Source organism: Leptonychotes weddellii, chromosome 7 (assembly GCF_054177405.1).
Source record: "Leptonychotes weddellii isolate Sample4059 chromosome 7, ASM5417740v2, whole genome shotgun sequence".
NCBI classification, from domain to species: domain Eukaryota; kingdom Metazoa; phylum Chordata; class Mammalia; order Carnivora; family Phocidae; genus Leptonychotes; species Leptonychotes weddellii.
This window is the reverse complement of record NC_138375.1, coordinates 12,651,340-12,657,339: the sequence shown is the minus strand read 5'-3', so window position 1 is coordinate 12,657,339 and position 6,000 is coordinate 12,651,340. Positions and strand designations below refer to the sequence as shown.

The window sequence follows — 6,000 nt, the reverse complement described above, 5'->3', positions numbered from 1 at the left end:
AAAATATTAAGCATAATAAATGTCAGACTTAGTGCAGTACATTTTTTTGAAAGTAATGTTTTTAAATATTATACAATAAAAAACTTTTCCTTCATGATACGGGATAGCAGATGAACTCCAGTTAAATAAAATAGATGCAAATCCATATCCGTTTATCTTAGATTCACTCCTAGAGATTGCAGTTTGTAATTTTGAGTCTGAGTTTAATTCTTACTCTGTAATTAAATGTTGAGAACTATTCAAAGGTTTTAGTCTAGTTTAAATCTAAAATGCAGCAATGTGCTGAGGTTCTTTTTTTTTTTTTAATTTACTTTTATTTTTTATTATTAGAGGAAGAGAGGGAGAGGGAGGGGCCAAGGGAGAGAGAGAATCTCAAGCAGGCTCCACGTCCAGCGCAGAGCCCGACGCAGGGCTGGATCCCACGACCCTGAGATCAAGCCCTGAGCCAAAATCAAGAGTTGGAGGCTCAACTAACTGAACCACCCAGGTACCCCCAAGATTCCATCTTTTTAAATCACTCTTCACATTTAGAGCTGGAAGGAACCAAGTTGCCCAAGAATCTACAGCCAATGTTGCCTCCCACATGCAGGGTGGACATCACTAATAAATCAATATCAATTAATCACGGAATTTTTCCTACAGCCAAAACATTATTTATAGTACTGCACTCAGATACCACTACCAATCAGATCTCACCCTAAGGCTGTCAGGTAACTGTCACTTCCAAGATAGTACAATCCTTATTTTGCAAATTGGGGAGCCATCAGGTTAAAGAACCTTTCCATGTGCTAAGCAGGATTCTCGCCAACATAATGCCCTTTCTGCTTCTGTGTTACAAATCCCAGATTACCCCTAGACTAGGGCAGGGTGGGCATTGCCATTATTGCCATAGGAATGCATAGGCAGATTCAACATATTTATCAAGCACCTACTAGATAAATGATTCCTGAGTGCTGGGAATTCAGCAATAAACAAGGCAGACAAGCTTCTTGTGGGCACAAGAGATAAAAACAAAACTTTTGAGACGCTTTGTTGTGATGGGAAGCAGAGAAACATAGCTTTAGCCAGAGAATTTGGGATTAAGGAGAGACTTTTTTAATTGGAAGCCATTGAGCATGTGTGTATACTTAAGGACACAACAAGGGGGAGGCAGCCTTTGAGAATGTTGGAGAAAGAGGGGGTCATAACAGATGCAAAGTCCCCGAGCCCTTGAGAAAACAAGCGGTGCTTGGACCCAGAGAATAGAAAGGGGAAGAGCTAGCCTTTACAGCAGCAGGGATGTATCGCTCACAGATAACATACAGGGAAGATGAGCACATGTGTAGGTAGGACATTAGGTTTACAAGTTACAAAGGTTTTAACTTACATACACAAGTCCTTGTACTATAACACACAAGCTCCGGGAGGGGAGGGATTCTTGTCCAATTCATCTGCTGTTGTAAGCTCAGTACCTAGAACAGGGTTAGGGGCTCAAAACTACTTATTGAAAGGAGTTTTCAGGGAGGGCAGCAGATGATTTCGAATATCTGAGAGCTAATTTTGCCAAGTCAGATTTTCCTAATCACCACAAGGTGGCAGGCTCGTTCAAGAAAACACAGTGTCACCTAATTGGCAAATTTTTAGTGCATAATAAAGACAAAAACCAGAGAAGTGGTAACTTTTTAATGAACATTCGAATAAACTAAAAAACAAATGATAGCATTGGGATGTGTATGTACTTACTTTTCTTGTGACAGACAAGACTCGATGCAAGCATGAGAAAGGAAATAAAATGCACAGACTGGCTAAGTCCCCGAGAGTTTTAAGATATACTTCTGGTGATGTGAAATTATTTCCTCTTAAAATTATTTCCCCTTAAAACAATAACACTTACTGCCTCTCCACTATTTCTCATATTTGGCAAGTTTGAGTCACACAATAAATGTAAAACACTAGAGAATCCCCAAAGTAAAATAAGATCCTCTTCGAGACCACGTAAGTTGTCTGAAATCTAAATTTTAGACCCTGAGTTTTATTTGTACAATTAACATTAGATTGGCCTTTATGTAAGGAAATCTCTTGGTGTTATTCCTCACAGTAATATCTTACCATTTTATTTTTCTTTTCCAACTATACCTTGGAATAATACCATACAAATGAAAATTAGTTATTTTTCTTTAAGAAAAGTGGGATAGGGGCGCCTGGGTGGGTCAGTCGGTTAAGCCTCTGCCTTCAGCTCAGGCCATGATCCCAGGGTCTAGGATCGAGCCCCGCATCAGGCTCCCTGCTCAGCGGGGAGACTGCTTCTCCTTCTCCCTCTGCCCCCCAATCCCAGCTCGTGCTTGCAAGCTCTCCCTCTCTCTCTCAAATAAATAAACAAAAATTTAAAAAAAGAAAAGTGGGATACAGAGGGGCTTGATTCTAACATTTCTGCATAATTAGGACCTTGATACTGTGTTTTTGCTTGGTTTTGCTGGTTATGTTTTATCTATGGTAGATGGTATTATTCAAAATATTTGCTGCCCTCCCTGGGAAAGGACTGTACTTCCCCACCACTGATATCAGACTAGCTGCAAGATTTGAGATGCCCCTCCATGAAATAGAATAAAATCAGCCTGACTCGTTAAGGTTAGGAGTGCCCATGTGACTTGCTTTGGCCACTGAATTGAAGGGAGAATGGACATGTGTCACTTCTGACCAAAGGTTTTAAGAACCAGCTCCTGGCTCACCATGTCTCCTCCCCCTTCACCTGAGACTACCTGTTTTCACCCAGATGCTGCTACACCTTTTGGATCCCTAATTATGCAGCCTCATGATGGCCATGCTGTGTGGGTGGGAAATAAGTGTGTGTTGTCATAGGCCCCTGAGATCTGGGGCTCTTTTTCACTGTGGCATAACTTGACTGACAATACCTATGTCAGTCACAGAATAAGTGAAGTAATACTTGTGAAATACTTAGTCCCATGTATGGTATGTATTAAGCAATAGAAAATACTAAGTTATTAATATCATCAACCATTATTCTCATTCATTCACTTTACCTGCCATATTCATGATAAAACACATGTAGACTTCATCTAATTTGTACTATAAGATGTCGGCATCATTGAGAAGCTTAAGATGAGATTTAGAGTCCAATAAAGAAGCTAAGATATCTTCTACATGGAGAGGGATGAAATGTACGGATGATTAAGTGCCATCCATGGGACACACATGCTCAAGAATATTTATTGAACAATTAGTGGTAATTTCCCTGACACCCCTGTTCTGTCTTTGCAGCCTCTATTATTCCAAAGGTACACATTTCTTTGACTACTAAATACAACCAATGAAGGAAATTACTTAATCTAAAATATTCTAATTTTTGAATTCAATTCCATTAAATAACTTTGTGCTCTTCACTTCTGATAGTGAGTTCCTGGCATCAAGAAAAGGAAAGGGCACACTCCCCTACATGTCTGGGTCAGTTATTTAGTGCCAAATAGAATTATTTTTTATCCCCTTAATATTTCTGTAAGAATACATTCTAATGTTCCAAAGAATACAAATTTCCTTTCATAATGGTGACAACTTAGTGGGTTGTTTTTTTTTTTAAGATTTTATTTATTTGAGAGAGACAGAGAAAGCTCAAGCAGGGGGAGAAGGAGGGGGGAAAGAGAAGCCGACTCCCCACCAAGCAGGGAGCCCGATGTGGGACTCGATCCAGGAGCCTGAGATCATGACCTGAGCTGAAGGCAGACGCTTCACTGACTGAGCCACCCAGGTACCCCAACAACTTAGTGTTCTTAAAACAGTTTTGGATAGTTGCTAGTTAACAGCCAATTTCCTGAGTGATGTAGATCCTGCCCTGCAGTTTCCACTGATTCTTTCAACCCAGATCAAGTATCACAAATTCCACCCCATCAGACAATTCACAACAATACTTTGGTGATTGGCCCCTTTAATAACAAAGAAAATGGTTTAAACTGTAATTCTTTCATGGGAAGGTTTAAAAGCCATTTTTCCCTACAGAACTTTCAAAGGCCCAACACTTGGAGGTGGGAGATAGCTGAAGTTGAGGGCAGTGCAAGAGATTAATTGAACATTTCTATGTAGATCAATGCAGCCTCAAATTTCCTACCAATCATTCAATAGAGACAACCACCTCCATACTCCCTGGTCCCCACCCTTGACTGGAAATGTGCCCTAAAGAAACTGATCTCAAGAGGTGCCAGTCTAGTTGTTACTGATAAGTACACAGTGTGAAGCACAGACCTGAAAATAGTGGAATTCACTGAAAGCCAGCTTACTGATGTAGATTACCCAGCCTACCTCCAAGAACCGGAGGCCAGAAGGCCACAGCCAGGAAAATCCTGCCCCCAAACAAGAGATCAGAGGCTTCTCTGGGGAACTGGGCCCCTAATGAAAAGGTCAGTGGGCCCCCCAGCCAAAATTTTAGTTTGGCACCTATTTTGAAGCCCACTTGTCCACAGTTCTGTCTATACACACACAACTTGCAAATCACTTTCAAGTATTTTGGTCTTAATTATAAAAGGACAATCAAGAATCATCAGGTATTTAAGAAAACTTGCAACATGATTTGGAGACTGGAAGGAAGAACTCTAGAGGACATAGAGGTGATGCAGGAATGGATGTGTGTGTGCTCTGTGTACCCTCAGAGCTATCAGGGAAGAGAGTTTAGTCATAAAATAAGAACAGGAAGATAGATACAAAACAAGTATCAGAAAGCAAGAGAGATTTCTTGGGAATTAAAAATATAATAACCAAGACAAAATTTCAACAGAGGTTTAGAATATAACATGGAACAAATCCTAGAAAGCAAAACAAAAATATCAAGAAATAAAAAATAGGAAAAGTAAGGAAAGATAAAGGTTCAAAACAAGAGGTCCAACTTTTCTGAAATTCCAGAAAGATATCAGAAAGGAAGAAATTATCAATGACATTATAGAACATTTTCCCCAGAACTGAGAATCACAGGTCTCAAATTAAAAGAGCACAATGAATGCCTAGCACAATGAATGAAAAGATCACAACAAACATACCATCTTGAAATATCAGAACCCCAGAGATAAAGAGAAGATGCTAGAACCTTCCAGAGAGGAAACCAACAAATGGAATCAGAAATCAGAATGAAAATGCTGGAAGTAAGAATATAAAACTTCAAAATTTCTAAAGGAAAATTATTCTCAATCTATGATTTTATACTCAGCCAATCTATCCACCAAAAGTAAGGGTAGAACAGACATTTTCAGACTTTAAAGGACCCCCATCAGAATGAAGATTAAAACTAAGGAAGAGTGGGACATGGAATCCAAAAAAGAAGGGTGTCCAGCACAGGACAGTGTCAAAGGGAAGTCACAGGATAACAATAGTGCTGTGGATTCAGACATCAGCTGACTCAGCCAGATTAGAGCAAGTGAACAAAATCTATGGGAGGAAGGTCTCCCAGCAAAACCTGAATGGGAAGATTACATGATGCGTTTGAGAATTCGGAAGATAATACTGACAGACAAGTGGTAGTGCTTTGAAACATTTGGAAATAAAACAAATATAGTTTCAGGGGCACATGGCTGGTGTAGTCAGTTGAGTATCCAACTCTTGGTTTTGGCTTGGGTTGTGATCTTGGAATCCTGGGATCGAGCCCTATATCCAGCTCCACACTGAGTACAGTCTTCTTGAGATTCTCTCTCCCTCCTGCTTATGATCTCTCTCTCTCTCTCCTAAATGGATTAATAAATCTTTAAAAAAAACAAATTTAGTTTCAGAGACAACAAAACAAATGAGAAAATGTGGCAACTTCAGGAAAAATAAGTTTGTAAAAAGAAATGAACTCATCTGGGGCACCTGGGTGGCTCAGTCGGTTAAGCATCTGCCTTCAGCTCAGGTCATGATCTCAGGGTCCTGGGATCGAGCCCTGCATCGGGTTCCTTGCTCAGCAGGGAGTCTGCTTCTCCCTCTCCTCTACTTGTCTCTCTAGCCCTCTTTCTCTCTCTGTGTCAAATAAATAAATAAAATCTTTAA

General features: G+C 40.0%; 1 protein-coding gene across 1 annotated transcript in view; it reads right to left on the bottom strand.

Moving 5' to 3' along the window:
* BASP1 (brain abundant membrane attached signal protein 1) overlaps positions 1 to 6,000 on the bottom strand; it is a 73,163-nt gene that overhangs the window by 52,185 nt on the left and 14,978 nt on the right. The gene's annotated exons all lie outside the window — the stretch shown is intronic.